This window comes from Seriola aureovittata, chromosome 8, assembly GCF_021018895.1.
Source record: "Seriola aureovittata isolate HTS-2021-v1 ecotype China chromosome 8, ASM2101889v1, whole genome shotgun sequence".
NCBI classification, from domain to species: Eukaryota; Metazoa; Chordata; class Actinopteri; order Carangiformes; family Carangidae; genus Seriola; species Seriola aureovittata.
Genome location: NC_079371.1, coordinates 27,872,760 through 27,893,861, shown reverse-complemented (window position 1 = coordinate 27,893,861; position 21,102 = coordinate 27,872,760). Strand labels below are relative to the sequence as shown.

At 41.8% G+C, this 21,102-nt stretch overlaps 1 pseudogene; it reads right to left on the bottom strand.

The window, feature by feature from the left end:
* Positions 1 to 17,230: 17,230 nt before the first annotated feature.
* Positions 17,231 to 18,632, bottom strand: LOC130174000 (uncharacterized; annotated as a pseudogene).
* Between the last annotated feature and the right edge of the window lie 2,470 nt (positions 18,633 to 21,102).

The following is a 21,102-nucleotide window of genomic DNA, read 5'->3' as shown; positions in this document are numbered from 1 at the left end:
GGTTTAAGGTCATTTCAATAAGAGGAATCTTCCCCCGGAGCCCAGACACTGGTGGTGGTGATGAGGAATGGAGTTTGAGATGGGAACGTCTTCATGAGAGGGAAACTTCTGATTGGATGGTTTGATTGGAGATGGTGTGGCGTCCATGGTTGAGGTGGAGAAGGGGTGGAGGTGGGTCGCAGATTCTGGGTTTTCAGGTTTGCTCAGTTAAGCTAATAATGTCCTGGCTCAGTCTTGGCGGGGACACACATGAAACTGATATCAAACTTCTAACTTTACTCGCAGATGACAAAATCTATATTTCCCTTCATAAAAGCCTGTGTAAACTGGCTGCTCATGCTTCAACAAACATATTGAATCTGCTGATGTGTTTGTGTAGGAACAGAGTGAATTTCTACTTTCCTCTTATCTGCTGTTCAAACTCTGTGCACTGAAGGAGATAGTGAAACACATTTTGTTTATGAAGTTTGGTGAAGCTCACTCAGGCAGATCGATAGTTTCCTACTTTTATCAGTCACCTTGCTCAATGAGCTGACCATCGATTTACTCGTGACGAGGTGAGTTAAACAATGTTCCACTCATTAAACAGGAGAACAAAGAGCGAGACACACAGCGGTGTGTGCCAGTGGTTATTGTAACCTGACCTCTGGTGTTAGCACAAAGTCTATGCAGACCCTGAGGCTGAGAGACACTGCAAAAATATCTCTGTTATTTCTCCCTCACCTGCTCTCTAAATGCATGCCATCATACCCACAACGTTTTTAACTGGTTTAAATGGTTATCGCTGTTTAGTCCGCACATTTCATTATAAGCTTGAATTAATGTTTGATTCTCTACAGCACTTATGGTCTCAGTGTTTTAACCCTGTTAATGTGTTGGAAAACGGCTCACACCTTTAGGCTCTGTTCTAACGATCCAGAGCTCATGGTCTAAAGCACTGAGGTCCTGCCCATGTAACTTTTACTATTTTAACAGCGGAACAAACAGCCTTTGCTCAAGGCACACGGTTCACAAGAGGTGTACTTAACCTCTTAATCATTCATGGGAGTGTTTTAGGTGTAACATGCAATAAACCAATCAGAGCACGATCTCCCATTCCCTTTAAAAGCCAGGCGCGCTGCACCTTGGTGTATTGCTAATTTAAAGATGCAATGTTTCACACAGAGTTAGATTCTATTTGTGGCAAGCAATGACACAAAGCACAACATTAGACATCTTCTATGTTATAATGAGTGTGTAAATACATTTATGGTTCATTATGAAACTGGTGAGAAAAAATGTGTCTAGGTGATGAATGGGAAACACTGTGGCTCACTCACAGTGTAGGTGTATATTACACTCTTCATAGTCAAATACAGTGCCACTGACTTCAGACCTGTTCTGTAATACCAGTCCCTTGTTATGATTACACTGAACTCACAGAAGTAACTGTGATCTCACAGTGTGGTGACATCACTGTGACAGGTCCAACAGGTGGAGACTCATGCTGTCAGGTGATCTGTTTAGCTAAACTTATGTGGACGAGATATACAATGTGTGCTAATCCAAAATTGAACAAAGAGGTGGGGCCTGTGTCGAGCCGAGACTTTGGTGCATGCTGGTTTGTGGCAAGGATACACTCACCCACCCTCACTCAAAGAGGCCACGCCCTCAATTCTACATAACTTTAAGTCTTAATAAAATGTAAACAGGTGAGTTATATAAACAGCTGTCATGAAGGAGGAAATTAGCTCTAGAGAACAAAACTGTTTTTGTACCAGGCTGTAAACATGTTTATTTCTGCTGTAAAGTTGGACATTTTAACATGGGAGTCTATGGGGACTGACTCACTGTTGGAACTCACTGCAGGTTTTGGTTCTTCAGTGTTGATAATTCATGTTTCAGCCTCGGAGGTTGATGCTTGTTAGGCACATATTACTCTCTTGACAATGCACCCTCAAAATAAATACTGCACCACTGACTTCAGACCAGGTTTTTGTTTGTCAATCACTTTCCGCTGCCACAAGATAGCAATGGGCCAACAGTGCTCCTGACCACACCTCATTTTCAGGCCAACACACCCATGGGTGCTCAGATGGGTGCAAGTGTATTTGTTATTTAAACAACATGGTCGCTGGATGGGAAAATGACAACTGCATCGGTCTGAAACCAGCAAAGACACACTGACCTTAGTGTTTGCTGATCAGATTTGACGAGAGTTTGAATTCTTTAACAAGCACTGAAAAAAGGCTAATGATAATTATACAAAATAATTCCCAAAATAACTTGTTTGTATTTTCTTACATGTTAAACTGAGTAATTATCGTTATATCTGTTGTGTTATGGGTCATAATTGACCACATGTACCTGCATATATTTGTATTTTCCATGCACAGCTGTCCCTTGCGTCACAAGCTGGGCAGGTTTTGATGTCATATTCTCCAAGCCCACTGGGAATGTATTGACTGAATGAAAAAGTTTGAAGTGACATAGTACCATGGAAAATAGTCTGGCCTGTTTCAGCATCCCATAAACCAGAAGTCGCCTCATTGTTGGATTTGAAAACCCCACCAAGTACAATGTAAGCATGGAAGTGACAGGAGTCATGAGTCCCGTCACCTCATTGTTGTGTTGATGGCGGGGGTAAGCAGAGGTACAGGTGGGTGAGGTTGGCTCAGAACAGACCTGTGACTGGGAGAGAATGGAACCATTATTATAGCTGAGTCTGCACAGAAAGAGGAACAACAAAGAAATGCTTATTGTTCTGTTTTCCACTGACTTTAGGCAAATACTCTCAGTGAAGGTACAATCGCAGCCGGTATTAGACTCATAGTGCTTTTACATTGTGGGGGGGGGTGTAGTTGTGCTAAGCAATGCTATGAATAATGACTGTGAGCAACACCTAATGAAGTGATGAGCATATTGCATTTCCTGTAACTTCTACACAGTAAATCCAGCAGCCTTATCAGCTGAAAGCCTTAAATGTGAGGCAGCAACAGTAGGAAAGGTTCGGTTTACATCAACAGTAACTCAACTCAGCTCTGATGCAGCTGATCAGTACACACTAAAATAAGGACCACAAGAGTGAAATTCAATTCTGGATCCGGATGCAGACACCGTCCTATACAGAACTGGACCTATGACCTATGACCTATGACCAATGACCTATAATTTATTGACAATTATTGACAGAGCATTTCTTTTTTTAACTGGCATAGCTTTTCAAGCTTTTATGGTACTGGACACGTGATGATTCTGGGTCAATCATTACGACTCGAGCAAGTGAGTGAGACACACACACACACACACACACAAACACACAGGGGAGAGACAAGACGTTAGGCAACGTTGGAGGAATAAATGGGGTCAGTGGGATGGAGGTGGGAAAGAAAGAGAAAAGAAGGTGTTAACCATTTTCCTAGTGAACAGTCTCAACACATCTTTACAGCTTTGAGACTGTTAAGATGTGAGTTAACAAAAAAGAAGAAAAAGGGAAACTGAAGCCACACTTTTTAGGCCTATTTCTTATTTTGAAATGAAGCACTTTGTATTAAGATGCACCTTTATCGAAAGCTCTTTGTAACAGACTTATTACAACCATAATAATCCCTCCGCAACAGTCACAGCCAGAGGCATATTGTTTTTGGGTGGTCCCTCCATCCCATTCTCAGGGTTGCGATTTCTCAGTGACACCTTGATGGAAATTCTTCAAATTTGCACAAACATTCACTAGGACTCAAGGATGAAATGCTTAGATTTTTGGGGGTCAAAGGTCAAAGGTCAAGGTCACTGTGATCTCACGTTCTTGTGAATGCAATATATCAGGAATGCCCAAAGGGTATTTCATTACTTCTGGAACACTTTGACCTCAGAAAACATGTTTTTGATGTGATGACATTTTATATCCAAAAGGTCAAATGTCAACTTCATGATATTCTGATCATAATATTCTGCAAAAACACTTATGGCTATTATTCAATGCTGTAACTCAGGAAGGGGAGATTGTGACCATATCTCCGGCAACTTGGCTGGTTGATGGAGGAAACAACCACGAGGTGGTGATTCTAGTTTTACTTTAAATGAGAAAAGAAAGTATAATTATTATTAATCTTCTCAAAACTTTAGTTGTCAATCTCTTCCAAAGTGATTACTGATGCATTTCAATAGGAATAAACAGAGGATTGTGTCTGAAAACAAATTTATTCAAACTTTATGGGCAACAGTGTATATATATATATATATACATATATAAGTATGTGTTTGTATATACACATCCTCCTATATGTATATATTTCTATATCATCTGGCCTGGGAATGCCTCAGATCCCCCAGGAAGAGCTGGAAAATGTTGCTGGGGAGAGGGACATCTGGACGACTTTGCTTGACCTGCTGCCACCAGACCTGACCTTGGATAAACGGAGAGTTGGACTTGGAGAGTTTCATATAAATCAAAGCCTGGTAAGCAATAAAGTTGTAGTGTACAAAGTCAATGCAACCGAAAAGCTCATACATGCATCTTCATGTGTCTGCTTTTGGCGTCCGCACGTTGGGATTACATCGTTGAAGTGTTCCGTAAAAATGTTTCAACAAAACAAAATAAAACATATTTGAAAAAGAATCCAAATATATGAAAGCTTATTAGGTATACCGTTGTCACATACATAGAACATGACCAGGAATTTTGTTAAATGCAAAAGTTGGAACATCGCAGTGGAAATCCTGTTAAAAGAGGGAATGTACTGACTTATGTGATGGCAGACACCACTTATATCCAGGAGATGCATTTCAAAGAAAGAGCAGTGAAGCTGAAACCAGGCTCAGCCGAATAAATGTCAGAGATCATGTACTTTGTCTATTCAATATACGCTATCATTGATCGCAGTTTTATTTAACTGTTTATGAATATGAGCCAGTGGTCCATACGCTCCTTGTGGTCCTTTTCTTTTCATGTTGTTCTCTGCTGTTTGCTCCTGTGTCTGTCTAGATGTTAGTGTGTGTGTGTGTGTTCAGCTGGGCGTGTGTGTGTGTGTGTGTGTGTGTGTTGAGCTGGGCGTGTGTGTGTGTGTGTGTGTGTGTGTGTGTTCAGCTGGGCGTGGCTTCCTGGATCCTGCTCCCGCCAGTCTTTATACTCACCTGCTCCACATTATCAACTCCACAACCAGCTGCAGTATTTAAAGACCGGTTCTACTCACCCTTCTTCACCAGATCGTGTTACCTGGTGGTATCTCGTTCCTGTTTCTGATTCGCTTGGTTTGTGCTCGTTGGATTGTTTGTAACCGGTTTTCTCCTTGTGCCTCAGGTTCACTCTCCTGTTTTTCCCGCCATCAGCCATGCCAGGCCCAGTCTTGTCATTTTACCAGCTCACCTTGTTCTTCACCCAGCCAAGGAGAAATCCTGTGCACTGCTCAGCTCCTGCTCAGTCCAGTCCTGCTCTTCGACTCTCGCTGAGCTCTGTGGACTCCTGTAAACCCCCACCCTGTCATCTGCGATCGGCCAGTCAGCCACGCAACCCTCTCCTCGCTAACCCCCAATCCAGAACGATCCCCTATCCCCAACAATAACAAGCTTATCCAAAACCTTACATCGCGTTCTGCTTTGTGGTCCAGATTAAGAAAACAGACACCTTACAGTTGTGTGGTCCTTGTGGTCCGGACCAGCTGTTCAGTGACCCATCCATGGTCCTAGTGGTGTCCGTCCATCTGTCCGTTTGCTCAGTGGTCTGTGGAGGAGAGGTATCTTGTGGTACTAATTGGCTTGTGCTTGGCGGCCATGACAGGAGGTGAGTCACTTTCATTTCATGCTCTGTAGACTGTTAAACAGACTGGCTACAACATCGAATTCACTTTTTGAAGCACGTACACTTTCACAACCCCAACGACCAGTCACCACATTCACATTCATCAACACAATCAGATTTTCACAAACATGGCTGCTACCTCTGCAGAGCAAAGCTCTGTTCTCACTGTTGCCATCAATGCTATAAAAGGAAGCTTTCTGTAGCTTCTAACTGTGTCTGGGATCACTTATTTACTCCAAACATATTGTCCAATACAATACTACTTTCCAAAGGTTCAGGAACTTCGGGGGGTGTGGTCTGCAGTGCTGAACATTTCTGACTGGTCGGGTACTCGCTGCATTTTATTTCACCCGCCATGTTTAAATGTTCGCAGTGAGCGAGCAACAAACACACTCTCCACACCGTGAAACAGGTCCAGGAGAAGGAAAAAAAATGAAATAGGACTTCAGAAAAATAAAGAACCACAACAGCCGGAGTGGCGAGGGCTGCCACCCGTCACGTATAATACAGGATCGTCCTATAATTGAAAATAAAATGCTGCGTCCTGTATTTTGTCCTGTAATTTCATTCATGTTATGTCCTCAAAGTGCTGTGAATAATGTAATGTCAAGTAATAATTTTGCATAATCTTTGTGGTGGAAAAGCAGACAACAATGGGCCAACGTTTAGTTCCTGAAGAGAAGTACCTGGAACTTTAAGTTTGCAGCTTTTGATGTTGGATCAGTCAGATGAACATTACAGTACAGCCTCAGAAGGTCGGAGCTTCTTTGTGACATGTTGTCATCTAAATTTGTCCAAAGTTTCATAACAAACCGAAGATCTATTCACACTCATATAAATAAAAATATTTCTAAAATTGTGGTTTGTGCCGTTACTTCACTGTAGAGCTGTGAGCAGCACTAACTCTGTGTGAAACACTGCCCCTTTATAATAGCAAATAGCTAAGTTGCAAGTGCACCTGGCTTTTAAAAGGAATGGGAGATGCACGGTTTATTGGATGTTACACCCAAAACATTTGCATGAATAATTAAGAGACTAAGTACAACCCTTTTGAACCAGGTACCTGGTGCAGCGACTGTTTTTTCTGCTGTTAAAATAGCAGAAGTGACACTGACGCGCCACCCGCTTCAAACCGTGCACTTTGGATCGCTAGAATAAAACCCCACCACATGAGCTGGTTGAACAATCTAAAGAGATGAGTGGAAAGAAGACTTAAGCTTTGGATGATGGGTTGATTGAACACAGGTGTGGAGAACTGCCAGGAACCAGGAGGGATAAGCCATGCCTACTACTACACACACACACACACACACACACACACACACACACACAAACACAGACCAGGGAGACAGAGACACACAGGGGAAACACAGTGGGAATGAACTAACTCACACTTTCACTCAAAATGTGAAGACTTTAACTATTTCTTTAATAAACAGAATAACAAAGGAAATTTGTGTAATTTTTAAAACGTTTGGTATGAATGGTTGAAACTGTATTTTTAGCATTGCAGAAATTACATTATACTGCAAAATATCTGACATTTACACACAAAAATATTAAAGGTAATTTTTACAAAAGTATTTAACCAAGTTTTTGGTGGACTTCATAGAAAAGAGCTGTAACTGTAAAATGAGAGCTATATACTGTATTTGTGGTATGTACATGACCTATTATTTTACAGTTTTTGAATGTTACAGAGTTAGTTATCTGAGCTTTTCTGGCATCCTTGTTTTTACAAATTTTTTTTTTACAGTGCGTCTGGAGCGTACTTTCACCCCCACCACAGTAATAATTACCTGTTACTTTTACAATAACCTCAGTTTGGGAACCAATATGAAACAAACTTAAGCGATCAGGAGAGCAAGACATAAAAGTTCATCAAATGGGGAATGAAACAGTGAGGGCAGCTTCAGGTAGTAGATAGTGCTATTTTCTTATCAGCCTATTTTTTAAGCTTATTTTAAAACAAAAAAAAACGGTCCCCATTGCAGAATGTAGAATCTGAGCTAGTAGTTCCTGTTTGCAGTGTAGATGTCCCTGGATGACTTATGATAGTGAAGAAAACTTGAAAATGTGATTATTACCTGAGTCTACTGCAGCCCATGCCCTGTGATTTCCTGATGGTTAAAATGTCATCTGGAATGATGAGTTAAATTACCTTGGAGGATAGTGAATCCTCCCACCTCCCACCTCCCCCACCCCCTACCACCTCCTCAATCAAGGCACTTCTTATCAGATAATAGCCTTTGTTGAGAACATTCACCATCCAAACATCAGAGTGTAGCAACACAACAGTTCCAATGCAGAGGTCACATCTGACATTTGCATGTAGGCAGGTTTCTCCACAAGAGGAAAATTCCCACAAGGAAAGCAAATGCCGAGAAAACACACTTCACTATTGTGATAAGCAGCGCTGAGCGAAAGCGCCACGCACTGTGAAATGTCAAAAATAAATGGGTATCACCTGAGAAAGATCACTGGCTTTGTCTCTGCGGAGCAGCGGTCTTATTCTGTGGTGTCCTGTTTGATAATAGATGACTATTAATTTGATTTGTAAATAAATGAGCTGAAATACTATTGGATTCCCTGGATGATTGATCTGGTGAAATGCTCTCGGCCTCCGTGAAAGATTGATCTCGCCTGGCTCGCACAATGGCAATAATTGAATTGAAACAAAAAAACACACACGTGCACGCCCACGTGCGCACGAAGAGGCAGGGAGTGCTGCAGCGGGTGATGCTGGCATTGGGGATATTTATTACTCTCCTGTTTAAAGATGCTGACATTCAGCTTACTGTGGGATGGCATGTGTGTGTGTATGTGTGTGTGTGATGTCGTGTCCATGTACATGTGTTTGTTAAGTAATGTGTGTGTGTTTGATGCTTTGTTATGTGCCTGTGCAGCAGTGTGTGTGTGTTATTAAGAAGGTCTTGGTGTCACTTGGACTGCATCATGTCACTCTGCATGCATTTCTCAGTTTGGCCACTTGGGGGCACTTAAACACCAGAATCAAGAGGCCACAGCAACAGAGCATGAAACAACTACTGTATACAGACACATATTCAGACTGGTAGGCAGGGGAGGACACCTTTTCTCATTATGTGTGTGTGTTGTTGATGTGGTGTGATGGAGAGAACATTTGTACTTTGGTAGTACTAAATTCTGGAGACACACACACACACACACACACACACACACACACACACACACACACACTCATACTTCCTGCCAACTGATTTTTCCAGAAGAGTTCACATGACCTTTGTCTGACAGCTGTCACTCAATATACAGCAGAAGAGGGCAGCATCATTCACTCTTACTCTGTCTGTCCTACACGCACATACACACACGCACACATACACACACACACACTCACACACTTTAGTTGCTCACTTGAAGTCATGTAATACTACTGCTCTGGCCTGACTGACATAGATGGCAGATGGTCTCCTCCTCTTTCTTCCTGGTTGTGTTTGGGTGTCTGTCTCTCATGGCAGACAGTCCTGAATGCTTCCTTTAGAAAACCTCAGTGAGGCAGGTATGTGCTGGTGATTGGGATGAGACTTTTGCCAAACCAGCCACTCAATCCTCTTTTAAAAAAAAAAAATCTTTATCTTGTAAAACAGTGGTTCCCAACCTGCCCACTTCTGTGCTGACAAATAATTTGCCAAACAGTACAATCTTGGTGAAAAAATAGAAAACAGATGAAAAAAAAACTCCAGATGTTTTTAAATATTTTTAAAACAAAATAATCTTTAAAAACATTAAAAATGTTGAAAAACTTTATCACTCTATCACTGTGATACACTAATGATGGGAACTTTTATGTTGTTTCTGGCTGCACCGCATAATATACTTCACTATCTCGGTCCGACTGTGTGCTAAAAGATCACATCACAAAAAAGTGGAGAATCAAAATGGATAGCTGGTCAGTAACAGGAGTCAGGAGACAGATGGTGAATCAACAAGTGATCTCTCTTCTGTCAGACATAAAAGAAAAATGAGTTTCTCCTGCTCTCAGTTCAGTCCTGAATGTTCAATCATTAGAATAAAAAGAGCTCTGAGGAACGTATTAGCATTATTTGGCCTCTGTGTTGTTATGGGGTCAGATGTGGGCCGCCAACATTTTAGAGGTTTTCAAGTGGGCTGTGAGCTGGAAAAGGTTGAGAACCACTGTTGTAAAACGCACTACTTTACAGCACTATGGATAAAGCAGAGATGTCACCTTTGCTTACATGTCCAAGTTTTTATTTTGCTGTAGCTCGTTCCAATTTACCAGATGAAGAGTAAGAAGATGAGTAAGACTTTGGAAAAACTGCTTTGGCCACATAAATGCGAGTTTCATTCTTTATCCTTGGCTTGTTCAAGTTTGTTTGTAGCTGTGGCTGGAACAGATTCAAAGCTGCCGACTGTGGCCAAATACTGGAAAGACAGCAGGCCGCAGTGATCTGACTCATCTGTTGGCCGAGTTAAGGCAAGGTTGGGGTCAGGGTTAGGGTCCAGGAAATTAATACAAGTCTTTTTTTGTGTTTTTATTTATACATAGCACCATATCACAAGAACAGTTCCAACCGTGAGTAAGCACGACAGTGGACAGGAAGCCAATGAAGGGAAACTAAAACTGGTGTAATATGGTCAAATTTAGCTGCCAAGAAAGACAGGACAGGAAAGACCAAATTTTAGATGTTGCGACAAAATGTTGTTGAAAAAAGGCAGTCTTGGTAATATCTTTAATGTGCGGATTGAAGGAGATGGTAGGGTCAAATGTTACACCCAGATTCTTTGCTGTCAGACTCTGAGAAATCACACATTTGAAAGTTACTGTTACTTGATCAAACTGGTGTCTGTGTAGGGTTGGGCCAATTGCCAGCATCTCAGTTTTGTCTGAATTTAGGAGGAAAAAAATGGATATCCAGCTTTTCATAGCTGATAAAGAGACCTCTAATTGTTTGATTTGATAAGAGTCACTAGACCCAAGATTTGGCCAAGAGGTGACATATAAAGAGAAAAAAAGCAGAGAAAGGAGCCCAGAGATTAAGACAATTAACAGTTCAGGGTGACCCCAGAAAGGAGGCCAGTTATACACAAAACCAAATCCCTGCCCACTACCATAGTGAGCCAGCCAACAGCTCAGAGCAGTAAGCCTACTGTACATCTCATCATTACCCTGACTAATTAATCAATGTAGGCTCCTCTCTCTGGCAAGCTGAAATGTCCTGGCTCGGCTGGCTTTTGTTATGTCTGATTGTTTCATCCTCATATAAATATGTAGAAGTATTTATAACTAGTGCTAGTGGTGCCAGAGTTCCCTGCTTCTCTGTCCGTGATCCCAGCGTCCTAAGATTATCCTCAGTGTTTGAATCTCTGGCTCCAGGTGGACAGTAGACAGTGGCTGGGGATACTAATCGAATGAGTCCTGTTGGGACTCAGTACGTTCAAGTTGGTGGAGACCACATGTTCTTTTGTTCTACAGGCATAAGAACTCACTTCCCCACAATTCCTCACTGTTCACACCTGTGGACAACCCTCCCCCAGGGAACTCACTGACTGCTCAGTATTGGTGAATGTGTGACATGTGACACCCAGGGTGTCATCAGACAAAACCAGATCTACCTTCTTTTGTCTTCCTATTCTCTCCTTGGCAGCAGCTCCTCTCCCCTCTCTGCTCTTCAGGCAGCAACAAGGCTCCCAGCCCAGAGGTCTGTACTACGAAGCAAGATCTGAGGTTAACCAGATAACTTCAGGTTTAACTGGGTTTTCAGTCCGACGATGGTGGTTCACTTGTTACCAGGGTAAATCCCCATGGTAACTTACGCTGAACTCCTAACCTGCTCCGGAGCAGGTTAACTTCAGAGGATCATATCAAAACCTGTCAACTGCCAAACTACTGACCAATCAAATCACTGGAAAAACTGAGTCATCATTCCTACAGGATCCTGACAGGGACAAAATAGTTTACAATAAAGTGATCAATAATAACGAGCAGTAGATATACAATATAAAAAATTAGTAAAATAGTTTTCCTGTGTTACTCTGGTTTTAAAACAAAGCAACTAAAAAATGCACAGAGAGTTTATCACTCTAAATAAATAGCCTATATAATAACTATTATAACTTCATTTTTATGGAACAAATACTCTTTAATCCGACAGGATTCCTGTCAGCGTCAATGCTTTTACTCTCTTCTTCATCACTGCAGCTCAGAACATAAAGATTTCAGTCAGACTGACTCATCAACTACTTCTCTCCTCTTTTCTTTCTCTTTTCTTTCTCTCCTCTCTGCAGCAGAAACAGTCTGACATGAACTTTAACTGTTTGATCTGCTTCACATGTTCATAACAGTTTGTTCATCATCAGACAAAAGAGGAAAAACTCAAACGCAATGATAATTCATGTTCTTTTTTACAATATATCTTTAGTCTGACTTTAATAGAAATTATATTTAGACATGGAAACGTCTACTATCATAAATAGATCGATACAATATTTTTATTCCAGTCATGTGATCATAATGTTACATTTCACCTTGTTGAATATCACTTTTGGACGCTGCTATAACCGAACTTACCGGCAAGCATCAATGCTTTTTCTCATATCATATGAAAAACTTAATTCATGGTTCAGACGATGTTGCTTATAATTAACAACTCTGCCTCTTTCACATGAACCAGCTCGTACCTGGACAGGTGAACTCAGAGTTAACTGAGCCAGGTGATAACCAGCTTCGTAGGGTTTGTTGAACTTGCTTCGTAGTACAGGCCTCTGGTCAGCACTGCTATCTGAGACAACAGCTCTCTTGCAGCCCCAACAGTAGCGACACGAGAGGACAAGTTTACTTCAGCGGCTACAACACAAAGTGTGCCAGCTGATTTTCGGAACGAGCATGGAACGGCTAACTGTAAGAAGAACAAAGAGGAAACCAGCAGCCTCCTCTGCGACACAGAGGCTACACAGCCAGACAGGACTTCACTCCACCAGGAAACAACACTTCCAGTCCTTGGAACAACATAAAGAGATCTTTTCCAGTATTGTTGTAAAGTCCAACAACGCAGCTAAGCAGCAGAACTTTTAACCTTTGTTAACAATGTTTGTTGTAATGTTTAATTAGGTTGAGCTCAGTCACACAGTTAATTGAATACTTTTATGTTCACACTGTAGTATGTCTCAGTTCTATATCCTGCATGAAGCTAACCTTCTCCCTCTAACCTGGTTCCTTTAGATCACATGATGCCAAATAAAGAGCATAACTGCTGGTGTGTCTGATGTTGCACAAGCGTGAATGTTGCCAACCTCTACTCAATAGAACTTTAATCCTTCAACTTAACTTACTGTTGATTTGGTCATTTTGGTTATAGTTATTAAGTTAATTATTAATCAGAGTTCCAGATTAATAGTTAATTTGAGACTCAATCAAGCTTTTCTTACCTTTTTTGGTTGGTGCCCCCGAGGGCTTTAATACATTTTAACATTATTTTCAATAATAATATTTCCTTAATTCATGATAGCCAATAATTTGATAAATAACCATGGCCCAACAGTCCCCTATAACCAGTGTCAGTTGTTTAACACTGTCACCGGAGGCAGAGGAGACAAGCAGGACAACAGGACTACCAACAAGGGTCGGCAAGGGTCGAAAACCAGGCCACACAACCAGTCACTTGCTCCCACATGCCTTTCCATGAACTCCACACCATGTGCCAACAGGTCCGTGCTAGCACTAACAGGCTCACTGTTGGTCCTGAGACTATTGCTATCTGGAGAGCCCGTCAGGTAATGTTAAGAGAAAGGAGCTGTTCCAGCTGACGAACACGTCTCTGTAGCTGAGACCCCGTCTACCAGAGCGGAGCAGCTAACACAAGCCATCCTATTAGTGTAGTTGAGGTAGCATCAGCTGTGAGGAACGAGAGGCTAGTTTGATAGGCTAGGCTAACATGGCAGTAAACAACTAGTTTAAGCTAACAGCAAACAAGCTACCACTTAACACAAAGAAAATTTTTGCACCAAGTTAAAACTCAAAAAAGACGAATCCTGGAAAATCACAAAGTTTGTCACAGGAAGCACCGTCACAGCAAAACGAGGTAATGTGTGTATGTGTGTGTAGGGGGGAAGGGAGGGGGTGCTGTGTGTGTGTGTTGTCAGACCAAAACTAAAGCCTGAGTTGACATACTCTCATTGATTTGTGTGGAATGGCTGCTGAGGGATGAGAGCTGTGTTGCTTTTGGCATGAACAAATAAAAAGATGCTGTCAGATGCTGAGAACTGAGATGTAGTGTAAACTCCAGTGCTTTTAACCAGCGAGCACCTGCACTAAAATCAATACCTGCTCACTGTGATGGCCGAATACACACACTACACACACACACACACACCCGTCTGTACTTCAAACTTTATTTCTATAGCACCTTTCAAAATAAAACTTTAAATACCAGGGCTGTGATAAAGGTATTATAGGTTCCTATGGGGACAGAGAGTCCCTGAACACACAGAAAGGGGAGTGAGGTGTGTGACTGTTATGATCTGTGAGGAGGACATCATGAAGCCTCCAATCAGATGAAATAAACATCTTCTGGAGCACAACAGAACAGCACCAGTCAACAACAACCATACAGCTGCCCGGTGAGGCTGTAGTGCATAGTTTACTCAGTTTACCATATTAACCACCATATTTAGCGTGATAGCATGCTAATGTTACAACAAAAGATAAAGTAAATGACACTGATTATTTCCCAGTGTTGTTATGTCAGTATTATAAACATCTCTGTAGTGTTTTAGTGTCTAATAAAACTTCAAACTCATGGATTTGTTACTCAAACGGGACATCCTGAATATTATATGTTTATAGTTTTCTCTGTAGCCATAATCCACTGAACACATGTGAATGATACACCCTGATGGTGCCAATGTGAAGGCAGCGAGAAATCACCAACAACTCTGCAGATAACTCTGCTGAAAAAAAAAAAAATTCTGGAGAAAAAAAAGACTTGAGCTGTCAACAAAAATCAAACCCATTTTCCAACAAATGATATTATTGATCGGTGTAAAGCAGTCATCTTTCTTAGTGTGAGCTGTTCCCAGATACATGGTCTATAAACACATGGTGTTACATGCACTCTACATGGCATTTCTTCAGTGGAGCTATCGATAGCTGATGCGATGTGAGGGACAATGAGAGCTCCGCTGCTGTGCTGATAAGAGCTCAATACTGCATTTGTTTATCTGAAACAAGAACCCTGTATTGATTAATGTCTCTCTTTACATACTTGGATTCAACTGATAGTGGGCTGTCCATCAGTAAAAGCCAGTGCTGCACACACTGAATGATGGATTAAGTTTTAACAGGAGCCATAATCATGAACACGAAGATAAATGTGGCTATGACAGAAACTCATTTTGTTCTAAATGGGCAACAGTTTTTGTTAACATGGACATCAGTCCATATCATTTCATTCATAATTTAGCACAAATTGAAATGGGCTGCATTCCATTTAGGTGTGAAAGTTCAAACTATTTTTTTTCGTTACTGAAACAGTGACATAACACAGAAATGAGGTGATATTTAAATTACTATAATTTAGACTCAGTTGTATTGAGTCCATCTGTACTTTCTGTGTCGTTTGCTCATATTCCAAGTCGGATACATAAAACTTTCCCATTTGGAAAAGTGGACTCAGACTTTTGGACCCCAGTGTATATTTTACTTTAGTGTCATATTTAAATTCATCCAGATTAAGACATTATGATGGTTATTAAGTATTTTTCGCCTGTGGAGAGAGGCAGACTGTGTATGATAAGTTTGAACCACTCTATAACAATAACTTGTATGTGGTGCTTAAAGACCAAATTCTGCTTGTGTGAGTGGTTCAGGGCCAATGTTTCTGTTCTAATCCACAGTCAGTCCTCATCTCAGAGCGTCGATATGAGCACATCAGTGGAGGCTGCTCTTTCTCTGTGCATCCTCTCTGGCTTTAACATCCCACTGTGTCTCATTCTACCTATATCTCACAGTGTTTGTGTGTGACTGCAGTCTACGAGTCAGCCTCTCTTATCATGAGTAGCAGCAGGAAGACACACACCCCTATGGGGATGTAGATACTGGTATATCACTCCAGCTGACTTTAACACAGCACCCCCTCCCAGACAAACCTGATCGTCTGGTTATATGTGTGTGAGGTTACAGTGATCTATCTGTAGGAAGTCCACAGTTCTTTCTTGTACTGCTCATCTTTTCTTTCAATTGTTCTGTCTCCCTTTCTTTCCCTCTCCACTGCTGCAGTTTAATATTGTTCTATGTATCTGTTCATGTGTTTGACCATGTTCCTTGTGCAGAATTGCTTCTGTGCGTCTGTGTGTCTGTTTCCATTTATGATTGGTGCATGGCTGTGTGTTTGCTGGAGGTAAACCAGGGGTCAGCTGAGAATGATGGGGCTGTGGACCTCAATTTCAGCTTTGATTACTGGCTGAATATTCTGTGCGCAGTAATCTGGACAGGTTCAGTATTGGAGCATCCATCGCCACAGTATCTTGTCTGAACAGCATGGCGTCGCCTGTTTTACTGCCCGCAGAGCTAAAATGAACTGACACCAGATCAGTAAATAGAAGTTTCTCAGGAGCATTCAACTGAGTCAGAACAGAAGTTCTGTGAATTCAGTAAGTGAATCATTTTATCACATTTCACATGATGGAGAAAAAACACGTGACCGCAAAAGATAAAGGCCTGAGTATAAAAATATCTGTAGTACAACAAAGTAGTAAAAGTGCATGTAGTGTACACACATTTACCTGTGTTGTAGAGGCTGAATGCAATGACTGTCCCTGTGGGTCAGGTAACATTTCTATAACTATGTGAATTTTAGGTGGGATATGTTCACTTCAAGTTTTTGAAGTAACAATAGAATTGTGCAGAATTTTATGTTTGTACTGCTTAAATGTTTAATTGGTGGGATTGCTGACTAAACCCACTATATATTCTTCTTCTCCACCATTTTGTTTATTATTTTTTTATTTTATTTGTAGAACTCTATTGAAACATCAAAACATGCAGCTCAATTGGGAGATGGGATGGCCGGAATTACTTCTCAGCGACATGTTTCAGAATTGCTAAAAAACAAAGTTTTGTCGGAAATTTTTCCTTTTAAAATGAATGGTTCTGTGATACACCTTCTGGTGCAACCTGGTCATATTGTAATGGGGTGTTTCACGTCTTATCATCAGGCGACCAAGCCAAGGGTGATCAAGTCCCGGTTTACAAGCTGGGTGTCCAGGTAGTGCCCTCTTAATCCAGAGCCAATGGGAAGCCTTTTAAGCGGCTTCCAAGATGTTCTGATGACTCTACATCTTTGCAGTCCTCAGATCCCCAAGAGTCCCAAGACCCAGTGTAGGGATTGCCCTGTGAAGCTCCTGTAGCCCATTTCCACTGGCTCGCAGCGGGCCTTCCACCTGTTCCTCCAACCCTCAGCTATCAGTTGTACACTCCCACTTGGTCCAGGCCCCCTGCTTGCCCATGTTCACCATTCTGCTGATGCGAACTTCCTCCACCTCTGCACGTACCTCCTCCTGGATTAGCTTTTGCCTCTCCTTTCCTCTGGCTTTACTGTAGCAAGGTGTAGAATTGCTGCCAAGCCCGGCCGGTCCATCGTGCCCACCAGGGTGTTGTGCTGCAGCTTTGCCTCGGCTTGGTGGACTGCCTACTGGGTGTGCCACTTCCTTTCTGTTCTGACCTCGACACCTGCTGAAGAGACCTTGGTGTCAGCTGAATCTCGGTAGAGCAGGACTTCTCTGGCTCTGGAGACCATGAACTCTTCTGCCAGACTGCAGAAAGGAAGCTGCAGCTTGGTGTTGTGCCCGGAAAGGGCGATGCTGCTAAAGCTCCGCCGGAGGCCCAGCCACCTGCATAGGAAGCGGCTTGTCTTCCTTTCGAATCTCTCCATGTTGATGATTGGAGCTTCATAGATCAGCAGTGGCCAGAGGAATCCGGGCAGGATGCCATGTTGATATATCCAGGCCTTGAAATTTCCGAGAAACCCTGACCTATCAACGGTGGAAAGCCACGTATCGAGGCCCTCACCGGTGGCCTGGTGTGCTGCTGTGTCCTTCAGGTCCCCAGTGAAGAGCTTACCCAAACTCTTGACTGGCTTTTCTGTTACCTATGGAATTTTTCCTGCCTGAGAGAAGGGGAACAGTACAGTTACCTTTCCTTTCATGAGGACTTGAGACCTGGATTTAGCAGGCTAGAAGCTCATTCTTGCCCACATAATGAGTCATTCAAGATTTTGAGGGATCGACCTGCATCCGGTCACTGATGTTGTGGTGACTGTCAGGTCATCCATAAATGCTCTGATCGGGGATTGTCGGGTGCCAGATCTGGATAAGGGACGACTGCATTTCCGCAGACTTCATGAGCATATTCATGGCTATTGCGAACAGGGACACAGAATCGTACAGGCAGTGATGATGCCCTTCTGCAGACGATGCCATGCTGATTTCGAGGTCCCCCTCAGCCAAAGTTGTTATAATAGTCAAGCATGAGGTTTCAGGTTTCAGAGCACTACCAGGTCTCCCTTGCTCTCTCTCTCTCTGAGAGAGTGAAATGTCAAATCCTTGAATTGCAAAGAGAAGTTTTCAACTGCTTTGGAATACTTTCAGCTAGAAACTTGAGTGGATGACAGTGCAGCTAGATCCGGAGTAGCTCTTAAACCACTATCAAAATTTTCTGTTTAACTCGTCCTCATGGCCACAAATTTCAGTCTTGACTCATCATTTTTTTATAGAGCAAATACAAATTTGTCCTCTTTCACGCAATGTGAGTACCAAAGCGGAGAGACTGATTGATGGGAGTACCATCCAACTGTCCCATAGACGCCAATACAAATTCAGAGGGGGATTTTCAGAGAAAAACTTTTTTTTTGAAACTTGCCCCTGTTTTCACATTTTAGACTCTAGGGACACCAAAACCACATAGACATATTCAGGAAGGTCTTTTGCCACTGAAGGTAAAATAATTGTTCTTATATGAGGTACTGTTATTTAATAAATGAAAGGTGTTCAAGAGGTGTGCAGAACAAAAATCTCAATCAGATCTGTGAAGTCCAGCTACATGCTGCTCCAATACTAAATACAACACAATAATTTACACACATTTCAACAGTTTCACTGGAAATATGGGTTAACACAGGTTTAGTCAGGAAACATTCAGCAGTTAATTTCAGTTTGTCATTCTAACTACACATTATCTCTGTTTCCTATCAGAATGTAAAGGACCTTTCTGTAACAAGCTGTTAGCATGTCAGAGAGATGCACAAGCAGACCATGGGTCAAAGGGTCAGCTCCAGAGGAGCAACGAATGGACAACCAGGCAAATCTCCATTTTTGTAACAATAAGACTGTCTCTGTATTGGCATTTGATTGTTTCTCATATAATTAAAGTAACACCAAAAGGACTTATTATCACTAAGGCGTGAATCTTGGACTCTCTGTGAACCTCTATCACTCTGGCCCTCTCTAAATAAGAGTCATAAACTACAACCCACATTCTAATCCTGAGTAGTGACCAGCAGAACTCTCTTCACAGACACAGATCTGAGAAAAATATAGAATCAAATATCTAACTGTTCTATAACCTATGTGATGATCTACGTATTAAGTCAATTCCCAGTCTATCGTCTAGAATGGCTGAAATGTAACATATAGGTTTAAGACAATGTCTTTCATGTGACCATACTGTCAGCATTCTTCAATGAAGGTAACACACACTACATGGCCTCCAGAATGTCCATATTATTACTATTATAGTCAAAGAACTGCTGCGTAATCCACATTTATAGATGTAGCTTTGGGAAATGTTTATAATGTTGTTTGATCAGTGCTTTCAGAACACTTCCATCCAGAACGTGTTGTCGACAATTACTAACCACCTCAGCCACCTGGGTTCCAGCCGAGGGTCTCCAGCTACAGCGCAACTCACAGTAGGTCAGTCTTATCTATCTATCTATCTATCTATCTATCTATCTATCTATCTATCTATCTATCTATCTATCTATCTATTTAGCAAATTCTAAATTCTAGTGTTCACGCTACACATTTTAACTGTGAAAAAAGTCAAACCTACAGGAAAACAGGAAGTGGGACATTTTTAAAATCGCTGCAAATGTCACAGACAGAGAGTTATTTCCAGCTCTATTTTTAATGTTGGTTGCTTGCGTTTCAAACAACGAAGCTCACCTTCACACTTTTCTCAACAGCCGGCAACGCAGTTTAGCTTCAGCTGTTCCACGAACCAGCAATCCCACTGCAATTTTGCCAGAAATTGCATTACCTATTATGTTTGATTTTTAATCACTGTCCATTGTCCCTTGAAATTACAGTTATTATAGAACAATTTACAATTTACTTCAAGGTGAAGGTCAAGGCCAAGGTGGTGGTTGGTCATGTAGCTTCCACTCTCATGTGAGAGACTGGACTTTGTGTCCTGACACGATGCGAAAGTTAAACCTGCAATCCTTTTTTTGTCCTTTTGGGGACAGAGGAAAAAAAATAAGACTGCTACAAGTTCAACATCATATGTCAAACTGGAGAGACATTATCATTCTTCTGGGGTCTTGTGTGTGGTCCAATCCAATATACATCCACTAAGTGACTCATTAGCTGCCAAATGCTAAATGTTCACCAGCTCTGAAAACAGCTGCGTGCTGTGTGAATCACAACACTGAGAGAGAGCGGTGAGAGGGAACCGAGAAACTATGAGCTGAAATTCACGGTAAAGCTGCGCAGAGTCATGGTAGATGGTAAATTGGTTAAGTTCCCCTTTTAAGTATTTACTGTAAAAACAGTAACCACAATGACTTCATAACCTTAACCAAGAATTTTAGCTGACTAAACTGCAGTCTCTGACTATCCCCAGCAACATGTAGGAAGGAATCATCTTAAAAATGCTGGCACTGGATGCCATAAAAGTTCTCAATAAAAGTAAAGAAGATTTTCACAACCGTCCAATATCTGTCCGGCGGAAGGAAATGTTTTATCAGGTTCAGGTTAAATCAGTACTTCAGTAGTTAAGAGGGGTAAATACAATATGTCGGGGGGGGGGGGGGGGGGGGGGGGGGTAAAGGCTCGCTGGGTTCCACCAACATGCACAGAAATATTTAAGTCTTTACAGTCAGGAGGAAACAGGAATCCTACACACAGCTCTCTGACAGCAACAGGTAATCACACATAGTTATACAACTATGGCAAAAAGATGCAAACACCTTGTGAAATGTTGAATGCCAGAGAAACCTGTGATTTGTCAGTTTGTGTTTGCTCATACGTCAAAACAGCAAATTATAAAG